The 14,961-nt window shown below is 45.4% G+C and overlaps 1 protein-coding gene across 1 annotated transcript in view; it reads left to right on the forward strand.

Annotated features, from left to right (window-relative positions):
- The first annotated feature begins 4,196 nt into the window (after positions 1–4,196).
- slco4a1 (solute carrier organic anion transporter family member 4A1) overlaps positions 4,197–14,961 on the forward strand; it is a 158,669-nt gene continuing 147,904 nt past the window's right edge. The window contains exon 1 of the mRNA XM_033041956.1: positions 4,197–4,262. The gene's annotated coding sequence lies outside the window, so the exon portion shown is untranslated. The remainder of the gene's footprint in view (positions 4,263–14,961) is intronic.

Consider the following 14,961-nt stretch of genomic DNA (forward strand, 5'->3'; position numbering starts at 1 on the left):
TCATGGCCTAATCCAATGCAAAGTCCTTCACAAAGTCCACTACACAAACGCAAGATTATCTAGAATATACCCCGCTGTTAAAGACACCTGCAACAGATGCAATCAATCCCCTGCCAACCATAGTCATATGTTTTGGTCTTGCCCTAAGCTAGCAACCTTTTGGAGGAGTGCTTTCGACGTGCTAAGCAGAGCCTATGGCCAGACTATTCCTCCAAACCCACTGTCAGCTATTTTTGGTATTCCCCCCAACACCAACCTCTCTGTTGCGTTGAAGCGGGTCCTGGCTTTTACAACCCTGTTAGCCCGGAGACTGATTTTGCTTAACTGGAGACTTACCTGTCCCCCGACACATGCCCGCTGGATCAAGGAGGTGCTCTACAACTTAAAGCTTGAAAAACTTAGGTTCTCTCTCAAAGGCTCTACCAAGACATTCCTAGATACATGGAACCCTTTCCTGGAACTTGTTAACTCTCTTAACTTGTTTCCGGACTCGGAAGAGGACTGAGTGTCCTCTATCACAGCTCTGTCTTATTGCAGCTGCTATCCCCTCAACCCCTCCCCCCCCCCCCCCCCCCCCCCCCTCCCCACAATTTATTTTTTATTTTTATTTTTTTATCGTTATTTATTTATTTATTTATTTATTTATTTTTAAATTTAAATTTTTTTTTTTTTAATCGTATTTGTGTGGATGTGTACGTATGTGAGTGTTGTTTGTTCCCGGGTGGCGAGGGTGGGTAAGGGTAAGGGTAAGGGTTTTGAGGGTCGTTTACATACTATTGTACAATTATGTCCTGATTATCACTGTCTGTTATCATTGTATGTATGCAAATTGCTGTTAAATTCAAAATTCAAAATTCAAATAAAAAGATTTAAACTAAAGATTTACTAGGATGACATCAGGACTAGAGAGTCTGAGCCGTAGGGAGAGGTGGAGTAGGCTGGGTCTCTATTCCATGGAACGCAGGAGGATGAGGTGGAATCTTATAGAGGTGCACAAAATCATGAGAGGAATAGATTGGGTACATGCACAGTCTCTTGCCCAGAGTAGGGGAATCAAGGACCAGAGGACATTGGTTCAAGGTGAAGGGGAAAATAATCTGAGGGGTAACTTTTTCACACAGTTTGTTCCATACACGGTGGTGTATGGAACAAACTGCCAGATGAGGTAGTTGAGGCTGGGACTATCCCATTGTTTAAGAAACAGTTAGACAGGTACATGGATAGACAGTAGACAATAGACAATAGGTGCAGGAGTAGGCCATTCGGCCCTTCGAGCCAGCACCGCCATTCAATGTGATAATAATAATAATAATAATAATAAATTTGATTTATGGGCGCCTTTCAAGAGTCTCAAGGACACCTTACAAAAATTTAGCAGGCAGAGGAAAAACATGTAAGGGGAATTAAATAAATAGTAGAGACATGACTAGTACACAAAGTAAAGACAGAATTCAATTCAAAACACAATATGAGGCAATTAATGCACAGATGAAAAGGGAGGGGGACGTGGGGCTAAGGATAGGCAGAGGTGAAGAGATGGGTCTTGAGGCGGAACTGGAAGATGGTGAGGGACACGGAATTGCGGATCAGTTGGGGGAGGGAGTTCCAGAGCCTGGGAGCTGCCCTGGAGAAGGCTCTATCCCCAAAACTGCGGAGGTTGGACTTGTGGATGGAGAGGAGACCGGCTGATGTGGATCTGAGGGACCGTGAGGGTTGGTAGGGGGAGAGGAGGTCAGTGAGATATGGGGGGGCCAGATGGTGGAGGGCTTTGTAGGTGACGATCAGGATTTTGTAGGTGATCCGGTGGGAGATGGGAAGCCAGTGAAGTTGTTTGAGGACTGGAGTGATGTGATGCCAGGATTTGGTGTGGGTGATGAGTCGGGCGGCTGCGTTCTGGACCAGTTGGAGTCGGTTGATGTAGGTGGAGCTGATACCAAGGAGAAGTGAGTTGCAATAGTCCAGTCGGGAGGAGATGAAGGCATGGATGAGTCTTTCAGCAGCGGGAGGTGTGAGAGAGGGTCTGAGTTTGGCGATGTTACGGAGATGAAAGAAGGAGGTTTTAATGACATGGCGGATGTGAGGCTCAAGGGAGAGGGTGGAATCAAAGATCACACCAAGGTTGCGGGCCTGGAGAGATGGGGAGACAGTGGTGCCGTCGATGGTGAGAGTGGGGTTATTGATTTTGCTGAGTGTGGCTTTGGAGCCTATGAGGAGGAATTCTGTCTTATCGCTGTTGAGTTTGAGGAAGTTATGTTGCATCCAGGTTTTTATAGCTGACAAACAGGAGTTGATATGGGAGAAGGGGGGGGTTGTGTGGGGATTTGGTGCCGAGGTAGATCTGGGTGTCATCGGCATAACAGTGGAAGTCCAGGTTGAAGTGGTGGAGTATCTGACCAAGGGGGAGGATGTAGATGATGAAGAGGAGGGGGCCGATGGCTGATCATCCCCAATCAGTACCCCGTTCCTGCCTTCTTCCCATATCCCCTGACTGCTATTTTTAAGAGCCCTATCTAACTCTCTCTTGAAAGCATCCAGAGAACCCACCTCCACCGCCCTCTGAGGCAGAGAGTTCCACAGACTCACCACTCTCTATGAGAAAAAGTGATTCCTCGTCTCCATTCTAAATGGCTTACTCCTTATTCTTAATCTGTGGCCCCTGGTTCTGGACTCCCCCAACATCGGGAACATGTTTCCTGCCTCTAGCGTGTCAAAGCCCTTAACAATCTTATATGTTTCAATGACATGCCCTCTCATCCTTCTAAATTCCTGAGTGTACAAGCCCAGCTGCTCCATTCTCTCAGCAAATGAGGAGCGACCTGATAGAAGAATATCAAATTATGAAAGTCATAAATAGGATAGGCAGTCAGAACCCTTTTCCCAGAATGGAAATATCAAATACTAGAGGATATAGTTTTAAGGTGAGAGGGGCAAAGTTTAAAGATGAGCGGAGCATGTTTTTTTACACACAGATTGGTGGGTGCCTGGAGTAAGCCATTTAGAATGGAGACGAGGAAACACCATCCCGGGAATTAACCTTGTAAACCTACGCTACACTCCCTCAATAACAAGAATGTCCTTCCTCAAATCAGGGGACCAAAACTGCACACAATACTCCAGGTGTGGTCTCACTAGGGCTCTGTACAACTGCAGGAGGACCTCTTTGCTCCTATATTCGATTCCTCTTTTTTATAAAGGCTAACATGCCATTCGCTTTCTTCACAGCCTGCTGTACCTGCATGCTTACTTTCATAGACTGATGTACAAGGACCCCCAGATCCCGTTGTACTTCCCCTTTTCCCAACTTCACGCCAGTTAGATAGTAATCTGCCTTCCTGTTTTTGCTACCAAAGTGGATAACGTCACATTTATCCGCATTAAACTTCATCTGCCATGCATCTGCCCACTCCACCAATCTGTCCAAGTCACCCTGCATTCTCATAGCATCCTCCTCACAGTTCACACTGCCACCCAGCTTTGTGTCATCTGCAAATTTGCTAATCTTACTTTGAATCCCTTCATCCAAATCATTGATGTATATTGTAAATAGCTGCGGTCCCAGCACCGAGCCTTGCGGTACCCCACTAGTCACTGCCTGCCATTCTGAAAGGGACCCGTTAATCCCCACTCTCTGTTTCCTGTCTGCTGACCACTTCTCTATCCATGTCAGCACTCCACCCCCAATACCATGTGCCCTAATTTTGCCCACTCATCTCCTATGTGGGACCTTATCAAATGGACAGGTTTGGAGGGATATGGACCAAGCGCAGGCAAGTGGGACTAGTGTAGCTAGGACATTGTTGGCTGGTGTGGGCAAGTTGGGCCGAAGGGCCTGTTTCCACACTGTATCACTCTATGGCTATGACTCTCATAATTAATTTCATAACATGAACTTCTTGATTCTCCAGATAATATGTATTTTCCTCTTAAACTACTAGCATCCATCATACAAAGTATGAGGTACTGCTGTTAGGATATAAAGATCCTCTGGTTTTATTCACTCCGCATGGAAGATTGCCCTTGATAACTAACAGGCATTTGTACAAAATTGGCGCTCAGCTTCAATCGCTGGCCTACATCCTCGATACAAAGTCGACGTGTAATTCAACGGGTGGCCTCTGGTTGGGTCTTTTAGGATAGTCCCATGGAGCGATGTGTCGTCCTTGGCTGGTTTGGCTGTCAGTCATCGCCTCCAGCGTCCCACCCCCTCCCTGCCTCATGAATGGGGCTTGGACATGGACAGCGCTGAACACATAGTCCTACATGTGAGTGTCTTTACCTTTGCAGCTCGCCTTGTTCATCCTACTGTACCGACCGCCTCCCCCGACAGATAAACGTGCGGGAGAGATTCAAAGCAACATGTATAAGCATTATGCATTTCAATTAGCAGCATACGGTTAGATTTACGCTTATAACAAACAGCCTTTTAAGGCTTATAACAGCCTTTGTGCGTTATTCCGCCTATAACAGCTTATAACAACAGCCTTTGTGTGTATTTTGGACTCGTTTATTCAAGTTCACTTTGTGGCCTGTGCTTGTGTTTCAAGTATAATGTGATTGCATGCTGAAAGTTGGTATTTCAGACATGCAAATAGATGTTGTTGCGTGGTACCCTGGCGCTACAGCTGTAAGCTGATATAAGGTGATATTTCGAAAGGGGTTGCGTGTCAGAATGCTGGTTTAAAATAAAATGTAATTAAATTAAACCAATATAATACGAACTGAAGATCCAGTGATCTTGAAATATGTTTTTGTGCGTTTTACAAGGACCGTTTAGAGGGGTTACTATAGGTCAAACCTGCCGCCTGCCTCTTACATCGGCGAACAGGTGCTTGGCAGAGCCTCCCACATCAGTAGCAGGATCCTGATGTCTTGTAAATTAATAAGCTAAGATCCGCCAGCACTGGCACGTTGCTTTCTAAAGGCACTGCCTTCCTATTGCTGAGATCGAGTGAAAGGCCACACTGGTCACATGTTCTCTTGTCACTGACTGGGGGAAGTAAATATTCTTCATAGTTTCCCCGACAGTTTTTACGCGAACATGTTGACGTCATTCCAGGTGCAAAATACATATTGGTGCTTTCCCCCAAAAAACAATTTAAGGCAAGATATGTGGCCCTAACTTTATTTTGTAGAACCATAGAAATGCAGATGCTGGTTCATGCCAAAGAAAGACAACACCCTGGTGTATCTCAGTGGGTCAGCAGCATTGCTGGAGAAAAAGGTTGGGTTGGGATCCTTTTTTCAGTCCCAACCCGAAACGTCACCCATCCTTTTTCTCCAGAAATGCTGCCTGACACGCTGAATTACTCCAGCACTTTGTGTCTACCTTCGTTTGCAGGCAGCCCAGCATCTAACAAGATTTTTTTTAACGTGCCTGTAGTTGTGTTCTAAAAAGATAACATAATAACAATGTGTAGGATGGAACTGGAAATGCTGGTTTACACCTAAGATAGATACAAGATGCTGGAGTAATAGCCCTGTCCCACCGTACGAGTTCATTCCAAGAGCTCTCCTGAGTTAAAAAATAAACAAACTCGTGGTAAGCACGGAGAATTAACGTAGCGGGTACGTCGGAGCTCGGGGACGTCTCTTAGCGGATCGCAATGCTAACGGCAGGTAAGCACGGGAAGACGCGTGAAGATTTTTCAACATGTTGAAAAATGTCCACGAGAGCCCCGAGTACCGACGAGTGGCCATTACCGTAAATCTCCGAGTTCGAATCAGGGCAAACTGGGAAGAGCTCTTGGAACGAACTTGTATCGTGGGACAGGGCTATAACTCAGCAGGACAGCCAGCGCCTCTAGAGAGAAGTAGTGTGTGACGTTTCGGGTCGAGACCCTTCTTCAGGTCTGAAGAAGTGTCTCGGCCCAAAACGTCACCCATTCCTTCTCTCCAGGGATGCTGCCTGACCCACTGAGTTACTCCAGCATTTTGTGTCTATCGTCAACATAATGGTGGGTATCAGCCTCTTGCACTGTGCTCTGCCATTCCGTAAGGTTATTGGCTGATCTTTTACCTCAGGACCACTTCCCCAAAAAAACAATCGCTCTGTACATTGGATACTTTCAGCGACTGACCCTCTACATGTTTCATCGATAAAGAATTCCAAACCATGTGATTGTACTGAAGCGATTACAGAGGACATTCACCCTTGGAGACCACTTGCTGAACATTTGCGCTCGGTCCACCAAGGTCTACTGATTCTTCCAGTTGCTAACCATTTAAATTCTCCTTCCCATTCCCATACAGAGCTTTGGGATGACAGATGGCACAATGGGCTAAGTGTTCAGCTGGCAACCGGAAGGTAGCCGGTTCGAATCCCGCTTGGAGTGCATACTGTCGTTGTGTCCTTGGGCAAGACACTTCACCCACCTTTGCATGTGTGTGAGTGATTGGTGGTGGTCGGAGGGGCCGTAGGCGCAGATTGGCAGCCACGCTTCCGTCAGTCTGCCCCAGGGCAGCTGTGGCTACAGAAGTAGCTTACCACCACCGAGTGTGACTGAGGAGTGAATGAATAATGCGATGTAAAGCGCCTTGAGTATTAGAAAGGCGCTATATAAATCCCATCCATTATTCATTATTATTCTGTAATGAGCTGCCTCCATTGCCAGAGTGAGGCCACACGCAAACTGGAGAATCTGCAGCTCATATTCCGTTTGGATAGCTTACAGCCCAACGGTATGAACATTGAATTTTGCGATTTTACATAACCTCTAACAATCTCACCCCCACCACCCCAACTGCTCCCCTCCCCCTTCCTTCCCCTGTGCCCCACCAGAACTCCCACCTATTTCTCTCCCTCCCCCTCCCCTCCCTCCCTAACTCTTGAAAACCCTCACACCTTCTGTTCTCATCGCTGGCCTTCGTTCCAATCAACTTCCTATTCAAATAATATCTCACCAGTATCAACCTATTACCTACCACGTTTTCCACTGCTTCTCCCCTTCTCCACTCTCCTACAATCGGTCTGAATATGGGTCTCAACCCAAACGTCACCTATCCACATTCTCCAAAGACGCTGCCCTGACCTGCTGAGTTACTACAGCACTTGGTGTCAATATTAACCAGCATCTGTAGTTCTTTGATTCAACCAGGATGTTGGATTGTTTTGTCTGGAACACCTGTGGTTAACGGCAGTCTCAATAGAAGTATATAAAATTATGAGAGGCACAGATTGAGTGCGCACTCAGAACCTTTTTCCCAGGGCGGAAATATCAAAGACTGGAGGGTATAGCTTTAAGGTCAGAGGAGCAAAGTTTAATGGAGATGAGCAGGGCAATTTTTACACAGGGGGTGACTAGACCACACTGCCAGTGTGGTGGTGGAGACAGATGTGATCAGCGCATTTGACCTACTTTTAGAGGCTTTTAGATAGGCACATGGATATGCAAGGTATGAAGGGCTATGGGTCATGTGCAGGCAGTTGAGATTAGTTTATCTTAGTATCATGTTCAGGACAGCATTGTGGGCTGAAGGGCCTGTTCCGTCATGTTCCTTGGATGGGAGGACTTCTGGGGAGAGATTGTTCAGGCTCGATTTATTTCCCCTGGAATGAAGGAGGCTGAGGGGGGACCTGATAGAAGTATAGAAGATAGATAGGTATATAGTCAAGTCAATTTTATTTCTATAGCACATTTAAAAACAACTCTCTGTTTAAGAAGGAACTACAGATGCTGGAAAATCGAAGGTAGACAAAAGTGCTGGAGAAACTCAGCGGGTGCAGCAGCACCTATGGAGCGAAGGAAATAGGCAAAGTTTCGGGCCGAAACCCTTCTTCAAGGAAATGCCGTGCCTTTGAATGACATGGCCTAAGGGGAGCATATACAGAGAGAAGAGAATGGGGCCTAGGATGGAGCCTTGTGGAACCCCGCAGCAAAGGTTAGCTGGGGAAGAGAAAGAGTTGTCTATGTTTGTAGAGAAACTCCTATCTTTGAGGTTGGAAACGAACCAGCTCAGGGCAGTGCCATCAACACCAACCCCGTACCGGAGACAGTCAATTAGGATGGTGTGGTCCACTGTATCAAATGCTGCTCTGGGGTCGAGAAGGAGCAGGATTGTACAGTCGCCGGAGTCAATGGTGAGAAGTACGTCATTATGTACCTTCAAAAAGGCAGACTGTGCTGTGGTGGGCCCTGAAACCTGATTGGAAACTTTCCAGGATGGTATTTTGGTGTAGGTAAAGCATTAGTTGGTTTAGAATGACCTTTTCAAGGACTTTTGAAAGGAAAGTCAGTTTGGAAATAGGTCTGTAGTTGCTGGGCAAGGTGGGGTTTAGGTTAGGTTTTTTTCAGGAGGGTCAGGACTACCGCGTGCTTGAAGCAGGTTGGAACAGTGCCAGTGGCCTGAGAACTGTTGATAATAGAGAGGATGCTGAGACCGGCTATTGCAATGACATCCTTCAGAAGGGCAGTGGGGACAACGTCAAGGGGGCAGGTTGCAGGTTTCATAGTGGGGACCAGCTTTACAAGGGAGGGTTGAGTAACGGGTTGGAAACAGTCTAATTTAGAAGAACAGACCAATGAGACAGCTAGGTCACGGATGGGAGGGGAAATATTCGTTCTGATGTTCTCAACTTTGCTGGTGAAAATTGTAGTAAAGTCTTCGCACTTAGCAGGGGACCCAGCTAAGCTGGTACTGGGGGCAGGACATATGACAGAGGTAATGGTACTAAATAGGACCTTGGAGTTATGGGCGTTTTTGGAAATAAGGTCGGAAAAGTATTGTGTTCTCGCAGACTTTACTGCTTCCTGGTATTTGAGAAGATTGTTTCTCAGAAATTCAAAGGAAGTTCAGATTTATACTTCCGTTCTGATTTTCTGTACTCTCTTCTTCGGACTCTGGTGGTGTCATTGAGCCAGGGCCAGCCTTTAGGCTTAGGCTTTTTCATTTTAAGAGGAGCAACAGAATCCAGGATGGAAGAGCAAGTGGTATTGAATAAAGAAATGAGGTCGTCAGTGCTGAGATGGAGGGGAGACGCCTCGATGGTGCAGATGTCGGGAGCAGCTATGAGAGCCTCAGAGAACTTACTGGCAGTCGAAGAGTTTATGTAGCGGCAGTAGCGAACAGGGAGATGGGATTTTGAGGGAGAGAAAGGCAGAGATGGATCAAATATAATTGCGCTATGATCTGACAGACAAGCATCAATAATTTCAATATTACAAATTGGGAGACCAGGCGATAGCACCAGGTCGAGTGTGTGGCCAAGCTTGTGCGTGGGTCCAGTGGTAAGTAGAGTCAGATTGAAGGACGCAACCAGGTTCATAAATTCACTCACAAGAGGCTTAGTAGGACAGCAGACATGAATGTTAAAATCACCAAGAATCAGGACCCAGTCAAATTTGGGCAACAAGCTAGAGATAAGATCAGCAAATTGTGTGATAAAGTCCTTATGCATTTTTGGTGGGCGATACACAAGAACAATTAAAAGTGGACAGACTAGACCGACTATAATTAGTTGATGTTCGAAGCTTGAGAAATGATCAGCGTTCAGGAGGTGGCAGTTGAAATGTTTCTTAAACACAGTGGCTAGGCCCTCACCTCGTCCGGAGAGCCTAGGCGAGCTGAAAAAATTACAGTTATCTGGACAGAGTTCCACGAGTGGAGCAAGCTCACCAGGATTAAGCCAGGTTTCTGTGACCAGTAAGATGTCCAATCCACGTGCGGTGAAGAAGTCGTTGAGGATGAAGGTTTTGTTCAGTAAGGATCTCGCGTTGATCAGGGCCACATTAGCAGGGACTGCAGGTAAGTTGTTGTCCGGTAGCGGCTCCCAAGCCAGTGGGCGGAGGTTCAGGGAGACCACGCCGCAGCGTTTCACACATGGCCTGGCTGGGAGCCCGCGGGCCGACAGACCGGGGACCGGAATGATCGACCGGAGAGAGGCATACCTGGACTCGAGGGACCGCCGATAGATGGAGCGGTAGGGATGACCAGATCCGACTTCGCAGCGCTGGGCGAGGTAAACTGATGTTGAACGGGCGTGGGAGAGATTCTGCAACCTTTCCAGGGCGCCCGCGTATTTACTCCGCATCCTGGCACGGCACGTACACCCACCGGGAGCCGAGCGTGGAGCGAACGGTTGAGGTAGCTTTGTCCGGGACTTTGTCCGAGGCTTTTTCCGGGGCCTTGGATGAATACCTCCAAGACAACAGCTCAGATGTCCAGGAGTGTTTGGCGTTTGTGGATCAGGATTGACTGCAGGCCATATGGACGTCCAGCCGGGAGACGATGGGCAGCCAAACACGTCGCGGCCATCTTGACACTCATTTAGGCTGGGTAAAAAGTCAAAAATCGTAATCCTTTGGTCTGGTTATCAAAACAAGCGGGCATGAGAGATGTAAAGGGAATATGACAAGTACGTTTTTTTTACACAGAGAACGGTCGATATCCAAAATGCACTACCAGATACAGTTGCTAAGTTTGAGATGCATTTAGACAGGCTCTATGTGGGCAATGGGATCAGTGTAGATGGGCAAAAGGGTTTGCATGGACGTGGTGGAACAAAGGGCCCATTTCTGTGCTGTATAACTCCATGACTCAAACTCTCACTTTAAAGAGTCACTACCGCTTGGTGACGATTTTTTCTCTCATCTCACCTAAATGGTCAACCCCTCATCTTGAGTCTGTGCCACCAATTCTAGACACAGTAGCTGGAAAACATAACATCCTGCCTCTACTTTTACAAGTCCTTTTCGAATTTTGACTGTTTCAATTACATCACCTCTCGCTCTTCAAAGAGAATATAGGCCCAGTCTGCATCTCTTATTGGATAACCTAAGCACAGTTTTGGAATCAATCTGGTGAACAATTATTGCAGTCCTTCCATTGTAGTATATCTCTGCTGATCTCTTTGTGTATTTTATAAAATAGTTTTAAGTTTTTATAGGTAAAGATTTAAAGAGGCTGTTTTCCACAGTGTGGAATCCCAGGGGTCACAATCTCAAAATAAGAGCTGAAAGTTCTTCAAAGTTGACGAATCCTTGGAATTCACTGCCCCTAGAGCTGTGGGTCTCAGTCATGGATTTCAGCAGAGCCAGGCTCAGTAGATTTTGGGATACAACAGGATAGGGCAGGTAAATGGGTTGCAGTATAAGATCAGCTATGATTTCAGATGGAGCAGTTTAGTTGTATTTATTGGGATGATTATTCATAATGATAACTTCTAAGAGAACTTAAATGAGAAAATGTTAGTTTTATTTTTAAATAATTTGTTTAATTTAGTATTAATTGCAATGTAGATGGGAGCTGTGTAGATGTCTTATAGATGCAATGTAGACTGTAGATGTCTTATAGAAGCTTTCTTTGTGTGAGCATTTATATTGTACCGTGACTCTGCTTTGTGCAGCTTCAAGTGAAGCCTTTCACCTGTCTCTACCTTGCACCAACTGCCCTGGCAAAAGTGTTTGGGTTTGGAGGGATATGGGCCAAACGCAGGGAGGTGGGACTAGTGTAAATGGGATGAGTTGGCTGGTGTGGGCAAGTTGGGCTGAAGGCCCTGTTTCCACGCTGTATCACTCTATGTGTCTATGACACTATGACGCAACATCAAAGTGATTATTTTCACCCTTTGACCTCTCCTCCTGTTCCCATTAACATACCCTTTGATTCCCCAACTTGTTGCACTGCAGCCTCCTTTATACAAACCTTGTAAACTATCTTCTCAAATGTTCTTGTGTCCAGCCTCTGGGTTACTTTCCTTTCAACTCTCTTTATTCTTCTCCGAATTCACTGCTCTTCCGCCATCTCCTAATCTCTCCTCTTCTCTCAAACTCTTTCTGCCATCTCCTAATCTCAGACCCTATCCTTCTGGATCTTCCCAAAGGAAAGTGTTTTTTCCTCGATCCCTTTTAGGCTTGATGTACTTCAACACTATTGAAGGCTAGACTTCAGTCTTCCTTTCACCAGCTCCACAAATGTCTCCACAGGTTAAACCGACCCACTTTAGCGGGACACTCACCATTATGCCAGGTGTGCAGAGTAACTGGTGCATTACAGATAAACCCATTCAACACCAAGTTTGGTTGAATCACAGCAAATGCTATTGTGGGCCACTACAGGATTTCCCTGATGGCTTCTGTATTCCCCACTGCCAACAGTATATAAGTCTGTCCCTTCTGTTCCATCTTCAGTATGCAAAATTCATTCACTATGAGTTGTTTTGAAGGTTTTTTTAAATGGTGACTGAACACCACATAAAGATATAGACACGAGGAACTGCAGGTGCTGATTTATGAGAAAAGACACAAAGTGCTGGAGTAACTCAGTGAGTCAAGCAGCATCTCTGGAGATTTCTGGATAGGCGACATTTCTAGTCGGGAGTCTGAAGAAGGGTCCTGACCTGAAACGTCACCTGTTCATGATCTCCAGAGATGCTGCCTGACCCGCAGAGTTACTCATTTTGTATTATTTATTAACTCAGAAAAATTGTTCAAAGGCAGTATTGAGTCAAAAGAGGTGATTTCAATAAAGTAGTAGGAGAATTTGAAGCACAAGGTGGGCACAAAATTGTAGATGATCAATTGAACCTCAAAATTATTTGAGGTTTTGTGCATCATTGGCCAGTTTCTTACTTTTCTTATATAAGATGCTTATTGTTAGTTCAATGACTGCGTAAGTTTTTGTTTAATGTACAATAGAACTTTGGTGGCCATGTTCAGACAACCATTTGGCTGAATGAGCACCAACTGGCATGTTGGGCTGATCCGGTCCAACGTTAAGACTCGCACAGTGGCACGTTTCATAATAATTTCAAATAAAGATACATGATTCATCGTGAATGAAGTTTGGTGAATGTAGGGTAACACCCTTCATTTATTAAACAGGAAATAGTATGGAAGGAAGGAATGCTTCTCGTGCACAATGTAAATATACTATTCACAGCCCATCATTCAGGTTTCTTGGCTAGGGAAATAGTTGAGTGCTGTATTTGTTATGAGACATAGGTTCTTTGTCACCCGCTTGCCAATCTGTTGGAGATAGTCATATACAGTGCATTCAGAAAGTATTCAGACCCCTTCACTTTTTCCACATTTTGTTACGTTACAGCCTTATTCTAAAATGGATTGAATTCATTTTTTTAATCATCAATCTACACACAATATCCCATAATAAAAAAAGTGAAAACAGGTATTCATAAATGTTTGCAAAGTAATTAAAAAGAAATAACCGAAATATCACATTTACATAAGTATACAGACCCTTTATTCAGTACTTTGTTGAGGCACCTTTGGCAGCGATTACATCCTCAAGTCTTCTTGGGTATGACTCTACAAGCTTGGCACACCTGTATTTGGGTAATTTCTCCCATTCTTCTCTGCAGATTCTCTCAAGCTCTCTCAGGTTTGATGGGGAGCAATTTTCAGGTCCAGAGATGTTCGATCGGGTTCAAGTCCGGGCTCTGGATGGGCCACTCAAGCATATTCACAGACTTGTCACGAAGCCACTCTTGCGTTGTCTTGGCTGTGCGCTGAGGGTCGTTGTCCTGTTGGAAGGTGAACCTCTGCCCCATCTGAGGTCCAGAACGCTCTGGAGCAGGTTTTTATCAAGTATCTCTGTACTTTGCTCCATTCATCCTTCCCTCAATCCTGACGATTCTCCCAGTTCTTGCCGCTGAAAAACATCCCCACAGCATGATGCTGCCACCACCATGCTTCACCGTAGGTATGATATTGGCAAGGTGATGAGTGGTGCCTGGTTTCCTCCAGACGTGACGCTTGACATTCAGGCCAAGTGTTCAATCTTGGTTTCATCAGATCAGAGAATCTTGGTTCTCATTGTGAGAGCCCTTTAGGTGCCTTTTGGCAAACTCCAAGCGGGCTGTCATGTGCCTTTTATTAAGGAATGGCTTCCGTCTGGTCACTCTACCATAAAGGCCTGATTGGTGGTACTGCAGATATAGTTGTCCTTCTGGAAGGTTCTCCCATCTCCACAAAGGAACTCTGGAGCTCTGTCAGGGTGACCATGGGGTTCTTGGTCACCTTCCTGACCAAGGCCCTTCTCCCGCGATTGCTCAGTTTGGCCGGGTGGCCAGCTGTATGAAGAGTCCTGGTGGTTGCAAATTTCTTCCATTTAAGAATGACAGAGGCCACTGTGCTCTTCGGGACCTGCAATGCTGCAGAAATTGTTTTATACCCTTCCCCAGATCTGTGTCTCGACACAATCTTGTCTCGGAGGTCTATGGCCAATTCCTTTGTCTTCATGGCTTGGTTTTTGCTCTGACGTGCACTGTCAACTGTTGGACCTTAAATGGACAGGTGTGTGCCTTTCCAAATCATGTACAATCAATTTAATTTACCACTGGTGGACTACAATCATTGTAGAAACATCTCAAGAATAATCAGTGGAAACAGGATGCACCTAAGCTCAATTTTGAGTGTCATAGCAAAGGGTCTGAATACTTATGTAAATGTGATTTTTCAGTTATTTCTTTTTAATTACTTTGCAAAAGTTTCTAAACACCTATTTTCATTTCTTCATTCTGGGGTATTATGTGTAGATTGATGATAAGAAAAATGAAATTAATCCATTTTAAAATAAGGCTGTAACGTTACAAATTGTGGAAAATGTGAAGGGGTCTGAATACTTTCTGAATGCACTGTATTCCCTAAATATTCAGCTGTTAATGTCCCCAATGGTGACTGAATGACACCAGCTGTCATTACACTTGCTGGCAGACTTCCTCTGGGTTTTTGAGCCAGCATTTGGATAATTAAAGATTTACTTAAATCTCCACCCTGTGCAGATGTGCTGGGGCCTGTGTAGGAAACTATATTTTGCAACCAATTGAGTTGATGAATTGTTGATGCCTCATCAGGTCCAGAGAGTGTGTCATATTAACAGAGTCTTTATTGATAGCTGTGTGTCAGCCCACAGAGTTGGCAATGGGATCCTAGATCCTGTTTTAATGTGAAGCCATGGCGTTCAGCTTTAACGCAGAGCAAATCGGGCAGCAATGTCTGTATTCAC

Source organism: Amblyraja radiata, chromosome 23 (genome assembly GCF_010909765.2).
Source record: "Amblyraja radiata isolate CabotCenter1 chromosome 23, sAmbRad1.1.pri, whole genome shotgun sequence".
Lineage (NCBI taxonomy): Eukaryota > Metazoa > Chordata > Chondrichthyes > Rajiformes > Rajidae > Amblyraja > Amblyraja radiata.